General features: G+C 39.3%; 1 protein-coding gene across 1 annotated transcript in view; it reads right to left on the reverse strand.

Annotated features, from left to right (window-relative positions):
* Nucleotides 1–19003, reverse strand: part of TENM3 (teneurin transmembrane protein 3) — a 2716013-nt gene that overhangs the window by 2621039 nt on the left and 75971 nt on the right. The window contains exon 2 of the mRNA XM_083170719.1: nt 17326–17631. The gene's annotated coding sequence lies outside the window, so the exon portion shown is untranslated. The remainder of the gene's footprint in view (nt 1–17325; nt 17632–19003) is intronic.

The following is a 19003-nucleotide window of genomic DNA, read 5'->3' on the forward strand; positions in this document are numbered from 1 at the left end:
GATCCAAGCCTCGCTTTGGTCCTCGCAGTGTACGGTTGCCTAGGCAATTGTGCTATCTGAAAATCACAACAAATACATATTAAAATTTGTATTAAACAGTGCAACTTTAAGAGGCCTTTTACTTGGCCATATTAAGAGGCTCCAAGGAGCCATTAAAACGTGAACATATATAGAAAAATATAAAAATACGATACATTGCAATTTCATTACAATACATTGTATGTGATTAGACGCTGGGTAAACTATAATGCATGTGCTATATTTTTCACATTTAATTATTGTCAAATCTTGTATAATATTTTTTTTAAAAATACTATATTATTGTTAATATCATGCATTATTTTACGTCCATCATTTTTGTCAGTTACAGCCTCCTAGGGGTATATTTTTATATGAAATTTTGCATCCCATGCTGTTCATTAAGGCCTCTCGGAGCCAGAGTGTCCAGAATGTATATCCATCTGGCTTCTGCTTGCAACAATAATTTACCCCTATTGCCCCCTCTGATGTTTTGGGGTATATGGTCGATGATTTTAGATCTCATGCTAGCAATGCTATGTTTTTTCTGTATGCAGTGCCTCGCCACTGGTTGATCGCTGGTACCTGTGTTTAATGCATGCCTAATCGAGGAGCAGTGATTGGCCATACGTTCTTTAAATTGGCATTCTGTCTTGCCCACGTAGTACATTCCACATGGACAAGACAGAATATATACCACATATTTTGTTGAACATGTCACAGAGTGCTTTATGGGAATTTTACGCCCCGTGTGCGGATGGCTCACAAAGTCACCTGTCATCATAGAGCTGCAGGTAGTACAACCAATGCATCTATGACAGCCTTTGGGGCGTGACATAAAATGCACTGGAGCAACTGTTTTGGTTAATTTGGTGATATCGGTTTTAACCAACATGTCCGCTAAATTGCGTCCCCTCCTATAAGCTGGCATAATTTTTTTGTTCTTTAAACTTTTCAAATCAGCGTCTGTTGACACAATTGGCCATAATGATTTAACACGTTTAGTGGTGCTTTCACTATTGGCTGCATATTGTGTTACCCATGGTATTTTATCTTCTAATGAGCTGTTTTTAACTTTTGGTGTTAGCAAATCTGCTCTAGATTGTTTTATTACTTTATTTTTTATGGCAATTAACTCTTCCCTACCATACCCCCTTTCTTCAAATTTCAATTGCATCTGGTCCAGATCTTCCTTTGCCTTTTCCTCATTACTGGTGATTCTTCTCACCCTTAACATCTGAGAATATGGGAGACCATGCCGCAAGGCCCTGGGGTGACAACTCTCTTGTCTCAGCAGGGTGTTGCGATCTGTCTCTTTTACATAGATAGATGTTACAATTTGATTATTTTCAATCTTGATTTTTACATCCAAAAAATGTGCTTCTTTACTACTCATGTTGTATGTTAATTTAGCAGGACTGGAACTCGCATTATGAGTTTCTAGTATGGTTTTAAGCTCTGATTCGCTGCCTGTCCAAAAGATGAGCAAATCATCTATGTAGCGAAGGTATAATAATACCTTCGCTACATGTGGTGCTTGAAAAATCAGATTTTGATCTACTGTATTCATATACGCATTGGCGTAGGATGGGGCCACATTGGATCCCATCGCTACGCCGAGGCGCTGGCGATACATTTTGCCATTAAAGAAAAAATAATTTCTATGTAATACAAGTGACATGAGTTCAAGGAAAAAAGAGCATTCTGGTCCCTTAAATGCCACATTATTTTAAGGGACCAGAATGCTCTTTTTTCCTTGAACTCATGTCACTTGTATTACATAGAAATAATTTTTTCTTTAATGGCAAAATGTATCGCCAGCGCCTCAGCGTAGCGATGGGATCCAATGTGGCCCCATCCTACGCCAATGCGTATATGAATACAGTAGATCAAAATCTGATTTTTCAAGCACCACATGTAGCGAAGGTATTATTATACCTTCGCTACATAGATGATTTGCTCATCTTTTGGACAGGCAGCGATTCAGAGCTTAAAACCATACTAGAAACTCATAATGCGAGTTCCAGTCCTGCTAAATTAACATACAACATGAGTAGTAAAGAAGCAAATTTTTTGGATGTAAAAATCAAGATTGAAAATAATCAAATTGTAACATCTATCTATGTAAAAGAGACAGATCGCAACACCCTGCTGAGACAAGAGAGTTGTCACCCCAGGGCCTTGCGGCATGGTCTCCCATATTCTCAGATGTTAAGGGTGAGAAGAATCACCAGTAATGAGGAAAAGGCAAAGGAAGATCTGGACCAGATGCAATTGAAATTTGAAGAAAGGGGGTATGGTAGGGAAGAGTTAATTGCCATAAAAAATAAAGTAATAAAACAATCTAGAGCAGATTTGCTAACACCAAAAGTTAAAAACAGCTCATTAGAAGATAAAATACCATGGGTAACACAATATGCAGCCAATAGTGAAAGCACCACTAAACGTGTTAAATCATTATGGCCAATTGTGTCAACAGACGCTGATTTGAAAAGTTGGTACTTGTGAGTTATCTGGACGCCCGATTTTTTGATTGTATGCCTTAAGTTAAGGCATACAATCAGATACGATGCGATGCGATATCGCATCGCATCGCATCGCATCGCATGCGACCATCGGATGCGATGACCCGATTTTTCCATAGGAATCAATGTTAAAATGATTCCTATGGAAAAAGGGGTCCTTTTCATACCCCTACTATCCAAGTGGGCATGGAGTTGGATATAAACCTGTGGCGAGCGTAGCGAGCCACCGAGCCCGAAGCGTGGCGAGCGAAGCGAGCCCCGCGAGGGTACGGTATTCCGTGTCCCCTCGCGGGGCTCGCTACGCTCGCCACGCTTCGGGCTCGGTGGCTCGCTACGCTCGCCACAGGTTTATATCCAACTCCATGCCCACTTGGATAGTAGGGGTATGAAAAGGACCCCTTTTTCCCATTGAATTCCATGTTAAAATGGACTCAGTCCATTTTAACATTGCTTCCTATGGAAAAATCGGGTCATCGCATCGCATCGCATCGCATCCGATGGTCGCATGCGATGCGATGCGATGTGCCCGATCCGACCCGATTTTGAAATCGGGCGTCCGGATAACTCACAAGTACCGAAAAGTTTAAAGAACAAAAAAATTATGCCAGCTTATAGGAGGGGACGCAATTTAGCGGACATGTTGGTTAAAACCGATATCACCAAATTAACCAAAACAGTTGCTCCAGTGCATTTTATGTCACGCCCCAAAGGCTGTCATAGATGCATTGGTTGTACTACCTGCAGCTCTATGATGACAGGTGACTTTGTGAGCCATCCGCACAAGGGGCGTAAAATTCCCATAAAGCACTCTGTGACATGTTCAACAAAATATGTGGTATATATTCTGTCTTGTCCATGTGGAATGTACTACGTGGGCAAGACAGAATGCCAATTTAAAGAACGTATGGCCAATCACCGCTCCTCGATTAGGCATGCATTAAACACAGGTACCAGCGATCAACCAGTGGCGAGGCACTGCATACAGAAAAAACATAGCATTGCTAGCATGAGATCTAAAATCATCGACCATATACCCCAAAACATCAGAGGGGGCAATAGGGGTAGATTATTGTTGCAAGCAGAAGCCAGATGGATATACATTCTGGACACTCTGGCTCCGAGAGGCCTTAATGAACAGCATGGGATGCAAAATTTCATATAAAAATATACCCCTAGGAGGCTGTAACTGACAAAAATGATGGACGTAAAATAATGCATGATATTAACAATAATATAGTATTTTTAAAAAAAATATTATACAAGATTTGACAATAATTAAATGTGAAAAATACAGCACATGCATTATAGTTTACCCAGCGTCTAATCACATACAATGTATTGTAATGAAATTGCAATGTATCGTATTTTTATATTTTTCTATATATGTTCACGTTTTAATGGCTCCTTGGAGCCTCTTAATATGGCCAAGTAAAAGGCCTCTTAAAGTTGCACTGTTTAATACAAATTTTAATATGTATTTGTTGTGATTTTCAGATAGCACAATTGCCTAGGCAACCGTACACTGCGAGGACCAAAGCGAGGCTTGGATCCCGGAAGTCCAGACCAGCGGAGAACAACGCCGTATGACGGGAAAGGTAGTGGACGCTGAGAGGCGGACACCCTGATGACGTCACGGCTATGGTAACGTTGGGAAGGACTCGGGGAGACGGAGACCTGCACGGGAAATCACAGGTGAGACGGACGCCAGGTAATGTAAAGGTGTTGGGGGCGGGTTCTTAGATGTGTGTGTATAAAATGTATCACTGTGTGACTTGATATTGATCCCTGGGGACGGGCAGACGCCCGAAACATGTCGGACCAATAAAGGATATTTGCTTTATCACGAAAACCGAGAGTGCCGCCTGCTATATACCCCTCTATACATCCAAAGCTGAAAGGCACATTTGGAAGGCACCGGGTACAGAACAAAGCACATTCGACAGTGGAGTGCCGGGCACCAACAATCTATATATATATATATATATTACACAATTGTGGTACGGCACCTAGAAATAATAAATAAGGTCCATATATATGGTGATCCAAATGTTCAGTGAAGCAACCGGAGAATTTCATCCAAATTTTATTAAAAATTGTTCATTTAGTCCTTCATATTTGTTAAAGGCAAAACAGTAAGAGAGAAATCCAAAGTGTTTCGTCTATAGTGACTTAATCAGGGGTATAATCAAGGTTCTTCTCAAAAAGAATTAGATCTCCAAATAGTATTAGGAGGGGAAGAGAAATCCCGTCTAAAGATCATTTATACTACTTCTCAATTGGACTTAATGGAACTTGATTAGGTCGTGAAGCGCTAAATACGTATGAAAGTGCAAACACCAATCGAGTTTTAGGAATAAAGAATTCCTTCCCTGTGCAGTGTTATGAATGAGGATCTCTCAGTAAGAGCTCAATCTCCTACAGGGAAGGACAGCAGGTCTGCTGCCCGTCTTGTAGGAGATTGAGCTGTGGGAACTTTAGACATTGTGATTTATGTGCTGATAAGGAGTCAAAACTTCGACTGTTGGTGGTGGTTATTACTATTGCCAAAAAAATTATACTGATACATTGGACCCACGATTAGCCCCCTCTTTAGCAGGGCTCAAAAAAAAATTGCTCCAGATTCTGTATTTTGACAGGCGAGCCACAATTCCTGGCCTGGAGAAAGGTGTGGAAAAATTTTACAAGAAGCGGGAATTCTTTATTAATGTGCTAGATGAACACTCCCAAACTCATGTTCCGAAATTGTTTGAAGGCACCACTTGAGATCTGCTTAGACAAGTAGCCGCAGGATTATAAATTTACTTTCTCTAACTAACTTCACTTTGGCCCTTATTCTGGTTGGTGCGGTAATATCCGCGTGCGTTCGTGCCGCCGATGTTTTGTGTCTGCGCATGTGCAGAGGCGTCTCTGCGCATGTGCGAGCGGGACGCACGGCCAAATCCCGCATGAAATGTGAACACTCCGAACAGGGGGTGGAGAGGGGCGTGAAGGGCTATTTGGGCTCATTACCATATGCATACGCCCCGCGTTTCATGGGTGTTCCCATGCAAATGCTGGGCGTACGTATGGTAATGCGGCCGTGACGCACGTGTAGGGGGCGGACATATGACTTTGCCGGATGTCAGCTGCCCGCCCAGATCCCTGCTTTTGCACGGAATAATGTCTGTGTGGTCTGAGGTTGTGGGAGCTGGTGGACCACTCGGTCCTGCATTCGATGGTCTGCGACCATCGAATGATGGGGAGGTTCCCTGAGATGGAGGAGGCGTATTCCATGAAAAATACACGTGCGGTCCGTTCGGCCAGCTTCTTACCGCGTACGGACAGAGTTGGCGATCCGTATGGAAGGCGGGGTTTCGCACGCACGGTCCTGGCCGCATATTCGGATCCGGCCGCACCGATCAGAATAAGGGCCTTTGTATTGCTATCTTTCCTTAAATAGGTCTCTAACTAACTTTACTTTGTATTGCTATCTTTCCTTAAATATCCAGATTGTGATGACTTTAATTGGATACCAATCCGACAATCTTAGTTTCACTATGTGTTTTCATTCCCCCCTCCAGCGTTTTTACCCTCATGTTCCTTCCCTTTGTCTTTGTGTGTTGTTATTGATATATATTCCAGGATGTTATTTGCTCATTCTGATAATTGTTGTTTTGTATTTGTTCTATATGATGATCTATAACATGATGTGAATGTAACTGATCTTCCATAAATAAAAATCAATAAAATGTATTTACAAAAAAAAAAAAAAATAATACAGTAAGCTTAAATCAGATAGACTTCTTATTAAGATCAATGCTCCTCATACAAGAGATACAGTACTCATCCTTTTTCCTTCTATATATATCTTCAGTTCAAATGAAGGCTTTGCTTCCATGGTTTACAGATAAACTCATCCCTCCGTAATCTGTAATTTACCCTCTACTTCGCATCTGCAGCTCTTAAATTCCTTTATGCTTCTCATCTTCTTTAGATTAAATCATGATTGATTATTCAATAAAAGACCAAAAATCACAAAACAAAAAGACCAGGTCCATTCTGGCGAGTTTCACAGAGCCATGCATAGATAAGTGTGATCTGTGCATGGTTCTGTCACAAAAAGTGTTGTAAAGTTAACATTTTGTTTTTAAATTATGTGGGGTCCCCCTACCAAGCATAATCAGCCCCATGCTCATTGAGCCGGTCCTGGTTCCTCAAATACGAGGGGGGAAATATTGTTGGGTTCCCCCATAATTAAGAAACAAGCACCAGGCTCTTGGACCGGTCCTAGTTCCAAAAATATGGAAAACAAAAAAAACTATATACAGGTCGAGTATCCCGTATCCAAATATCCGTTATCCGAATTATTCCGAAATACGGACATTCCAGAAAGTGAAAAAAAAATTTTTTTTTTGCTAAAAACTCACTGGGGACATATGTAACAGCATCACTGGGGACATGATATGTAACTGGCACTATATATGTGCAAGACAATGATTGCTTGGCATTCAAATTCAGTGCTGAGATAGTACACACATTTTGTTTCACGTTTTGAAACCTTGTTTTTTGAACAATTAAAATATGTTTGTGTGTATTTTATGTGGTAATAAAATATATTTGTGTGTATATTATGTGTTTATACAGCATAAATGCAAGATACTTCAAAATACATCATTGAAATATTAAAATATTCCGAAATACGGAATAATCCGTTATCCAAAATTCTCCTGGTCCCGAGCATTTTGGATACGGGATACTCAACCTGTAATGATTGATGCATGCGGAAGATGTTCACTGCGCTAAAACTGCTTTCAGAATTGCCGGAGCGGGACTACATAGGGGCTCAAGGTATTATACGAATAAATACAACCCATTTCTGCTTTTGCTAATCTATATGATACATCCTTACATCTCAGATTCCCCTTAATTTGTCTTATACAAATAGCACTCTTACTGTATTATGTGAATAAATACATTTCAAGGTTTTTATGACATATAGCAGTATAAATATAATACTGTATATGCTATCAAATGTACCTGCCACTTAGGAAGGACATCTAGGATATTCAAAACATGGTTAGGAGAAAATATTAAAGATGTTTAAAAGGACATAATTGCCCAATCCCTATCTGCACATTTTAAAAGTGTACATAAGAGTGCTTTTTAAATATAAGTGTTTTTTTTTTTTTAATGGTATAAGACAAATTAAGGGTACTCGGAGATGTAAAGGTGTAGCATCTAGTCTAGTAAAGGTGGAAATGGATTGTATTTATTTGTATAATACATTGTCCCCCCACTGTCTCAACTGTGACTTTAAACTAAAATGTTTTTTTTTTTTAGAAATCTCTTATTTGACAAATCTTGTTCCTATTTATCACCTTATTTTTGTGTTTATAGTTACATTTTATCCTTTGTATTTTTGTAGTTTAATATTAATTTTTTGGGTCGGGTACTGGACAATGTATACCAGCATGCTATGGAGCTACAGCTTTTACTATTAAGCAATGCTTCTGGCAACATCATCTCAAATGACCGATTCAGAACTAGAATACCTAGACCACCTTGCTTTTCAACTTCCGGGCAGAAGTGTTTCCGGTTAGAACCGAAACTATACTACCCATCAGCCATGGATGATAGCAGTGACTTAGCTTCATGTTGTTATTATTATTATTATTAAATAAATATAGAGAAATACGTTACTCCACTCAGTAAACTACAGCATGCCACTTCTAGATCCCATAGCGGTGATATTTGTGTGTTCAATACCAAAGTTTCATTAAGGTTTTAATAAAGTAATATTGCTGTATTTTCTCCTGTAATCCTAAGATTTTAATGTTTTAATATTATTTGAGGTTTGCTATTATGCGGATATGGATGGAGTCTAAGGATAGTGACCATTTTTTGCGACCACCCCATTGGCTAATTTACCTTTTAAATATCAAGCTCCTCACACCCTTCAGCTATCTTGAGAAAGGTCTTTGGACCTAAATGCGTTGATGCAACTGAAAGGGTGTGAGTACTGTACCTTTAAGAAATCTTGCCACCATTTTTTTCTTTAGGTTTTTTTTTTCTGGACATTTGATGTAAAGCTTGTTGATTAGTACAGATATCCAGTCTTGTGGACACTTCATGTTTTATGGACTTGTGTTTGGATTAAAGCATGTTTTATATGAAAGACACCGACTCTCAATTGAAGGGTCTTGGGAACTAAAAAGCATTGATAGGATTTTCACCATTTGAAACCAAGTCAGTTTGGGTAAGCAGTACAAAGATAATTTGATAGGAGTTTATACTACACAGAATGTGTGACTTTGTGGTATAACCATCTGCTCTAGTTCATATTGAGAATTTTTAATTATAGGATTATAGTGAGTGAATTCTGGTACGCTTCAAAGTGCATTAAATTCATACCAGATAGTGATCTGAAAAATACCTTTATTTGCTTATTTCCCCACTGTGGCCTTTATTCAGATCTGATCGTAGTACAAATTTGTTTGGAAAATGGGCAAAACCATGTGCACTGCAGGTGGGGCAGATGTAACATGTGCAGAGAGAGTTAAGGTGCCCATACACGTTACAATTATTGTATACAATATTGTATACAATATCGCATCTCATCCGATCTCGGTTTTGTGATGAGATCAGATGAGATGAGATCTAGTACAAAAAGTATGTGCAGCACATACTTTTTGTACTAGATCTCATCTCATCTGATCTCATCGCAAAACCGATATGCAATGAGATGTGATATTGTATACAATAATTGTAAAGTGTATGGGCACCTTTAGATTTGTGTGAGTTATTTTGTTTCTGTGCAGGATAAATACTGGCTGCATTATTTTTACACTGCAATTTCGATTTCAGTTTCAACACACCCCACCCAAATTTAACTCTCTCTGCACATTACATCTGCCCCACCTGCAGTGCTCATGGTTTTGCCCATTTTCCAAACAAATTTGTACTGCAATCAGATCTGAATAAGGGCCAATATATAAAGAATGTTTGAACTAAGAAACAAGATTACTATTGATTTTTAATGCATAGCTGATGTTCACAACCGTGAACAAGAAATGTTCCTAAAGTAACCAGACTACTCTTCTGTATAATGACACCATAAGGAGAACTACACATACATTTCTAATGTTGTTATTACAAATCTCTTAAGAGTTGTCAAGCAAATGATTAGCTACTGAAAACAGGAATGTGGACTGTGTAAAATGTCTATACAGGAGGGTTACACATTCAGCTATTAAGGAGTGAAGGCAATTTTTCCATCTGTGCCGCTGATTAATGTTTGGGATAAAAGCTGAAAGATCTGTAATCAAAAGCTAATGAGCTTTCAGCAACTTTAACAACTCACTAACCACAAGGACTAGATTAAGGACATTTGCTAGGGGCATAGAGAATTTATCCATGAATATTATTTACAGGTGTGGGCTGATTGCTGTAGAATGTATTATACCCCAGCGTAATAAAATGTTGACACATGAAGTTATGAAGGCATTTTTATTAAATTACACTGTCATTTAAAATCAGTTGTAGAGGACAAATAATACAGCCATTTCCACTCAGTTATCTTAGAAATAATTATTAGCATGGAGTCAAATAAGCATCATATTATAAAAAAAAAAATATGAAGTTTTGCATTTATTCTTCTAGTTGAAAAATAGGAGAATGTTCCCTACTAGTCTGCCAGCAGTCAATTTTGATTCTCTTATTGAGTTCTTAATTTTTGCAAGGTTGCATTGTTGTGTACACTTTTCAAGTTAAACTGCTCAGTTTATAAACTGCATCGATTTGTTTGCTTACATGCAGTTTTCCTTTCACTTTTGGCAATTTAGTGTGTTCTTCAATAGGTCTATTAAAATGTAGTGGCTGTGCAGCTATAATAGACATAAGACACACTGGTACAAAATGCTTAGAAAAAGTATAGTAGCCACAAAATATAATGCAGTAGATGTTCACATTAATATAAAATATTATGGTCAAATTATTATCACTAATATTCCAAAACAGATCACTGAAAATATATGAAACTACTGTATAGAAATGTAATTTGAACACTATTTTTGGAAAGCTTTTGTCTTAATTTACCACTCAATTTTGCCAATGTTGTTCAAAAGATTGTAATAATTATTACAAACTGAAACCAAAATAATGCCAATTGGTACCATAGATACCATGGTAGGCGTTTAATATGACTGAAATATTCTATATACCAAACACAACACAAAATGTTCTCCTTTAATACTTATTTATCACTGAAGAAAGTACCACAGTGGAGGAAAGGAGAGAGAGATAATGGGGGTTATTCTAGTTCACTCGCAAAGGCACAATCACTCTCTGATGGACAAAACCATATATATATACACTGCAGGTGGGGCTGATGTAACATGTGCAAAGAGTTAAATGTGGAAGCTTTATTGTTTCTGTGCAGGGTAAATACTGGCTGCTTTATTTTTATACTGTAATGATATCAGTTTGAAGTACAAACCCCACCTAAATCTAATTCTCTCTGCAAATGTTACACCGATCTGCCCCACCTGCAGTGCATATGGTTTTGTCCATTAGAGAGTTATTGTGCCTTTGCGAGTGAAGCAGAATAACCCCCAATGTGGAGAGTACCAACCAATCAGATTTGAACTGTCATTTTAGAGATCATAGGCAGTATCTGATTGGCCACAGTAAATAAGCGAGGATAATGGATCCCCTTGGTCAATCCATTTAGCCCAGCAAGCACTTATTGGCACTTATAGGGTTTTATGTTTCCTGAGGTGCTCTAAGTAAAATTCCCAAACACCAGCCCTAAGAGCCCCAATGTTTCACGAAAACACATGGGTCCGGATCATATCCCAGATACCATGTGTTTTTGCCAAAATGAAAGACTATAACTGAACAGCCAGAAAATCACCATCATGCCAAAATCACCCCAAAATGTGAGCAAATAATTTAATACCAACCAATGTTTGGAAAATAACAATTAGGAACTGATTGATTGGTACTTTATATTTCCCCAAACTTTGAAAAATGTTCACCTGTGTGTGGTCAAAATTGTTTCAACTTTGACTTGTGACCTAAAATTCTCTAATTTATTAATGCTTTTACCCGTAATACCACAACATACTGTATGAACTAAATTATAGTAAATAAAATATATAACATTTTATCAAATATAATTTATTTGATAAATGTTCATAATATTCACAGTTAATGCTGCTCAAACTATTGTAATATACTTCACACCAACTATGACTTCAACATTTGATACTGTGAAATATCAGGAATCTGAAAGAATTTAAAATATTAGTGTTTATCACATTTGCCAAGCTGTCAGTAAAGGGCATGTTCTAAATTAAGAGTGGGCATGCCATCTGTAAATTTCTATTTATATCAATAAAGTTGGTGTGCTGGGACAGATTTTAAACTAAGATTCTGCTTTTAATACACTACAAATAACATTTCAAAAAGAAATATTAAATACATTGACCTTCTACCTTTTTCTCACATTTTCTCAGTAGAAACAACGGTCTACTAATCACTTTGTGATTTTCATTTTCTTCTTTTTACCTACAAATGTTTGTTCCTTCTGTAAAATTAATATTAAAACTCTTATCAAATTAATACCAGTGGTACAAAAAAAATTTGTAAATTGTCTAATTCAATAAAATACACACTGTATAAGTCCTATTTTTTTCAAACTTCCCCCCAAAAAATATGTGTTCCTCAATTAAACAAAAGTGATTTGACACAAAAATAAATAAATTAACAAATTGAATAAGATAAGCAATCACTCCCAGGGGTACATTTACTAAAGGTTAATTTCATGTTTTCTACTGATTTTTGGTGGAATTTCATTGATTTTACATAATTAAAACATTAGACCAAATCAAACAAAAACTACCAAGACTATAAATCTAATAAACACTGATATTTTCAAGGACCCTTTAATGCAAAGAAGAGATTTACTAACAGTTATTTGTAAACATCAATCAAAATTTGTTCAAACATCACCTAAAATTCGACCAAATGATAGACTAATAAAGGATATTCATTTTTCAGTTCTAAAGGTGCCCATACATGGTGCGAGGGTGCTGTGCGATGCGATGCGTGCTCCTGTGCACTTCCCACCGCACAGTACATAAAGTCTGTACAGCCCGTGCTCTTTGAACTGGCTTCAGATCGTATGTGATTTGCACGCAATGCAATGTTTTGCGATCTAGTTCAAAAGCATGAAAATATTGTTCCGTGTATGGGCACCTTAAAAAACATTCTAATGCCTAAACCTTTATTATGATGAATAAAAATGGCCACAGTCCTCTATGAGATGGGCGCTAGAGGACCTCTAGCATCTAGAAGATGTTATCACATATAGAACTACCCAAAAGTGCAGATACTGGGAGTGCTGGTGCGCAGTTACCCCATGGCAATGAGCATGGAACCCTCTGGCAATGAACACGTACTTTAAAAAAATATATATAAATAATGTATGGGGGGAGCACCAAAACCTTTTATTTTTTGGCTGAGGGAAGCAAAATGATATGAATGTAGGGATAATGTACTCCGGGGGTTATCAAACTCAGTCCTCAGAGTTCACATTTTCCAGGTCACCCGGCAGGTGCACACGTGCATTCATTACTCATTTTAAAAGATCCACAGGTGGAGTTAATTATTTCACTTGTGATTCTGTGAGCAGACCTGCAAACATGCACTGTGTGGGGTCATGAGGACCGAGTTTGAGTACCTGTGATGTACTCTATGGCAATGTTATTGCAACTGAGTGATCATCAGTAAATTGAACATGCATATGCTTCACACTGCACACACGCCAAAGTCAGGGCCATCTTAACAGCAGTGTGGGCCCCTGGGCAAAGCAATACACTGGGGCCCTTACCCATTCTCTCCTCCTAGGGATGGGGGGTGCTATCAGCAGCAGCTTTGGTGTCCCACGGGTGACAGGGGGTGCTCTATCTTCCATTCAACATGAAGGACCTGGAGCAGTAACTTCTGATAAATACTCCTTTACTGCACAGGTGGTGGGAGGGAGAACACTAATGTGTGGAAGGGGGCACTGAGCTGAATGATGGGTCCCTTGTAAATGACTTCCAGGGAGGTAGGGGGTGTTTTATACGCAGGGGAGGGTTGTATAATGGAGTATGCTTAATATTCATCATTTTCCGGTGGAATGGCAGCTTGTTTGACTGCAGATATCGCCATTATCTGGAAATAGAGTTCTTAGCCTTCAATAGTATAAAAACCTAGCGTCCCAACTTTCAGGAGGTGCTGGGGACTTGGGATCAGAGATAAGGAGCCAGAGCAATCCATTGCCAAAAATATAAAACTGTACACCAGACGTTTGGAGCTGGAAGGCTGATTTATCTGGTTCTGGGCATGATAGAGACAAGCTGCTAGTGTCGGCAGAAAGGGGAGAGTCCCAGCTTTTGGAATATATTCTTAGAAAATTGTCCCTGCAGGTTTGTCAGTCTGCCCATGTAGGGGGGGGGGGGGGGGGGTTGGCGCTAGGGATGGACATCAGAAGACCACCATCAAATGATGGCTGGGCTTCTGCCATCGAAACCTACGATGTGATGGTAACTAGAGTCAAAACTATTCATATGATGAATGATGAAGAAAAGTAATGGCTATCGATAGGTAAAACCATCCATGATCATACATCACATAGTATGCAACCATTGATGACTATTAGCACTATCACCATTGATGGAAATCATAAATGAGAATAGCACAGATGGCTATCTCTATTTCATCATGCTGTGCTGATATACACTGCAGCAGTGCAGAGGACAGTGAGACAGTCAGAGCTAGCACTGTGTCTGGTTGCCTAACAGCAATAGCCTAGCAGCACTTCACTTAGAATAGCAGATTTATCTGCTATATCCAATCTCTGATGCAGACCAATTCCCAGAGGCAGCCTCCAACGAATGGAATATCATCTAATAATTTCCCTTTGATGGTGTCAAATACTGAAATGGTACCATCAAATGCTTAAAACACTACCTTCAAAAGAAAACTATTGATGGTTACAAAACAGAGACCATCGATGTCCATCCTTCGGTAGCACATTTTTTACAATGCCCGTAATGTGTTGCAGTTGGTTGGCAGGGATGCTGCTTGTCTGAGGTGTAATGCCGGTAGGAGGTCCCGCAGTTGTTAAAATTCCAGCAGCTGTAATGATAGCTGCCCGGGACAGTTCAGGGGAGATGGGGGCAAAACTGTGCCAAACGGCCACGGAGGTCACTCTTTGAAATTTCAATGTGGGATGGGATATAGACCAGGCTGCGGGTATGATGCCACCAGGGGTGCTGCACCTTTTAAAATTCTGATGGCTGTAATGAGTGGCTACCCCATCAAGCATCATACCCACAGTCTGGTTTCTCCACCCCTGCTGAAATTTCAAAGTGCAATTCCCCAGCAGGCATTAGGTGCGGTTTCACCCCTACCCCCTGTAATTAGTTTGGCGGCTATCACTACAGCTGCATGAGTAATAAAAAGTGCGGCACCACTGGTCGGCATCACACCCACAGCCCAGACACTCTCCCCCCCCCCCATTGAGATTGCAAAATAGGACCTCCTGTAGGCATTAGGTGCAGTTTTGCCCCCCCTAACCCTCCCAGACAAGCAGCAACCCACCCCCCCCCCCACCTGCAACACATGATGGGCATTGTAAAAATGTTCCACCCATGGCCCCTAATCACTGGATATAAATAAGGACATCCACATGTAAGAGTACCCACAGCAAAAAGACAGTTTATCTTACCCCTACTGCAAACCTGCAGGGATGATTGTTCCAGTGTTCATGACTTCCCAGCAGCTCTGACAGACTGAACTCCTCTTCCTCCTTCCCAAGAGCACAGCTTATATAGGAAAGCTGTGATTGGAGAATAACTTCATTTGCTTTTCAGTATATTTTATACTCACAGAAACCTGACATACAGATGGAGCCTTCTTCAACTAGCCTTCCCTGAAGAGCCATGGTGAGCCATGGCTCACCAAGGTTTATTATCATCTATTGTTCTCAGCTGCAATACAATACACATAACAATACAGTAAGGGATTAGCAAAGGATTAAATCTGACAGCTCTGGCTCACTTAATCCTATTAAAGGGCTAGTTGAGGATGGCGCTTTCTATATTTATAGCCAGCTAATCATACAATATATCCAGCTCGTCATACATCATATCCAGCTCATCACACATTATAGCCAGCTCGTCCTACATCATATCCAGCTCATCATACGTTATATCCAGCTCGTTATACATAAAATCCAGCTTGCCATGTGTCAAATCCAGGTCTTCACACGTCATAGTCAGGGAGCCGTAATATTGACTTGAATGACCTTTCATATTAGTATTTTGTGCAGAAGTCTAAAAGCAACAATATAACACATCAGGGCCGGCGCTAGCCACTCAGCAGCTCCTGCAGTGCAGGGAGGCGCCGAGCTGATGAGGCGCCAAGCTGCAGTGACTGCCACTCTGTGCAGGGAGGTGGTGTACACGGGATTGAGCACAACGTTTTCCACATAGGATAACATGTGACCCGCTAATTCCGAGCCCCACCCAGTTCCAACGGCTGCCAGTTTCCGCTTCGGCATCATAGAAGCTTGTGGTTTACTAAATCACTGGGCCTTCAATCTGATACCAGGCTGGTTCATATGGGTTCCTTGGTTCCAGAGATATTGCGGATAAACCGATTTTTTTTTTTTTACATTTCTGAAATGTAATTTCATATTGTTTGAGTGCAGGTTTCTCTGGAACCAAACGGCCCAGTTTCACGGGGCCAAAATCATTCGAAGCCCACTCAAAAGTTCTTCAATATGATACTGGTCTCATGTAAATGGGTCAGTTGGTTCCAAAGATATAGCTGGTTGGTTAAAGGAGGGTGGTTTTCTCTCCCTCTCACACCAGAAAATGAAAGGACTATGCTGGTGTTTGGCATAATACGTAATGGACATTATGGTGTGTGGCTTAACATGTAATGGGCATTATGGTGTACATTTTTATATTTCCCTGCATTTTTCCAGGCATATATAATTAGTTGAAAGTATTTACACAAATAGAGACACACCCATGAGCAGACCACCCAACCAGAACACTGGTCACGCCCCCCAAATTATTAGGTGCTGAGCACAACCCCTATTATTGCGCATAATTGGCCCTTGATTATTTTCAGCTCCAGGCCTATTTAGACCTTAATCTGGCACTGACTCTACCAGTTTTCACTGTAGTGGTGGGGCAGTCACCAATTGGCAAAGGGCACCATAATGACTAGTTACAGCACTGGTGCTGTGTAATGTGAATAAGATTATGCAACCGTGTGGTGTCATTTGGAATGGGGTACTATTGTGTGGCCATGCGCTGTCCCTTTGTGAAATATGGGCGCAAATTTATAGTTTGCAGGAGGGCGCAGAACACCCTAGCACCGGCCCTGTAACACATAACAGTATTTTTCCTATTTTTAATAAATATATAAAGGGATTATTTCATATGTAAGCAGTTGAGACTATTGTATGTAAAAAAAAAATTATAAGATTGAAGCAAAACCAGAATTTAGTGGCTTTTTAATATTTTGCCATCCCGAAGTGATGTGCAGGTTTCATAATGAACCAATATACTGTATGCTTTCTCTTAAATATCAGTTTGGCTCTAAATGTTACTGTACCTATGCATTGGTAGCACTTATAGTATATTTGTAAAAGTTCAAAAAAATAATAGTTGAAGAAATAAATTAGTTAAAATAAAGATATATTTTGCTTTATGTATCTAGAATAAATACCAGTAAAACACACCTTTATATTGTGCCAGTGGTAGAGCAGTCTGGGAGGTTAAATAATGGTCCAAAGTTCTTTCATACTCCTTGTGAAGAATATTGGTAAGAAAAGCCTAGGTCCTATGGATCATCATGAATTCCACTGATGTCTATTGTTATTCTTATTCCATACTTAGTGCAGAAAACAATCCTTAATACAACTGAAAATCCACATATGTTCCAGGCAAGATACTGTAATGGAAGTACTGTATCCAAGTCCAAGTTATTTCTGTGACAAACTGGTCACTTTGTCCATTGATGAAAGATTCCGATCTCTGTATAAATCCTGGGAAAACAAAATTATTGTTACAAGAACCTCGAATACTAAAGGAATTTTTAGAAAGTATATGTCAATATGATTACAGTAATAAAGTATATATTACAGATTTCTTAGTTATGTAATGCCTAACCAATAGAGACCTCCTTGTACTTGTAAGAACAAACAGATGATCATTATGCGCTCAAAGGGCCCCAGCTTGTTTTGCCCAAGGTTAAAGGATATAATGTGCTGTTCTAGTTAAGCTGCAGTGTAATATGGATACTCCAGCTTTGTCCTGACGAAGCCCCTGAATACTTGGAGGCAGAGAAACGCATTGACAGAGATCTCTTGTGGACCTGGGACTAGTTTCCTGCACAATTATTTGGTGATCATCTTGTGGGTGGATCCAGATAAGGCAAGGCACTGGAGTGCTTACCAGACCAAGCTGGGGACCCCTTGAAGCTGTTGCCATCAGGTGGCCACCTGTACATCTTGATGAGGCCATCAATCATAACTGTCACTGAGAAGTAGTAACTATATCATATCACCCGTATCAATCCATTGCTGCAACAATGCTTTAACCTCTTTGCATCTACTAGCAAATGCATCATTAACCACTGCTACCTAATGGGACTAGTCAGATACACTAAACAACTGTCCAAACTTCTATTATAAAGACTTAAGGTGCATGCACAATGTACAATTTTTTGGACCAATTTTGTTGAAAGACATTTTTCTAGAACCCAGTGTCCTGGATGAAAGATGTTGCCGAAAAATGAAAAGACAAAAGACGAAAGATCTAGCTAGTTTATAGGCTTTTTTTGAAAGATATCCAAAATGAGCTGCATGCACAGTTGACGAACAACCTTGATGAACAACTGGCGGGTATGTGCATCATCATTTGTTGTTCTTCGCAAACGCACTGAAAGATATTTTGACCAAGTTCATTCAGAATGGCCGAAATGAATGAAAGAGTGTATGCACCTTAACTCTCTATTCCTCAATTAACCAGGTTGAAATGCTTCTGTGTCGGTCAATAAGCTGTGTTTTTGTAAATTAATATTATGGTTCATTAATATTACTTTTGATTCATGTTTCTTTGACCAATTATCTTATTAATTTTATTAAAGTTTGTTTTCTAGTTTAGCGCAGTGTCTGTAGTCCATATATGTTACATCCTTGTTTTTTTTTGCTTGATCTATAGCCACTATCTTATTAAGAGAGAAGTTATGTACAAAAAAAGCTTTCAATACAATTTATTGCAGCGGTTCTCAAATTGTGGGTTCCGACCTTCTCAGCATGGGGTCGCGACTCCATGTTGCTGACCATCAGGCTGATGACTTTTCTCATTTCAGTAAGTGAAAAATCTGTTGAATTGTCTGTTATTTTAGAATCACAT

This window comes from Crinia signifera, chromosome 1 (assembly GCF_055691185.1).
Source record: "Crinia signifera chromosome 1, ASM5569118v1, whole genome shotgun sequence".
Lineage (NCBI taxonomy): Eukaryota > Metazoa > Chordata > Amphibia > Anura > Myobatrachidae > Crinia > Crinia signifera.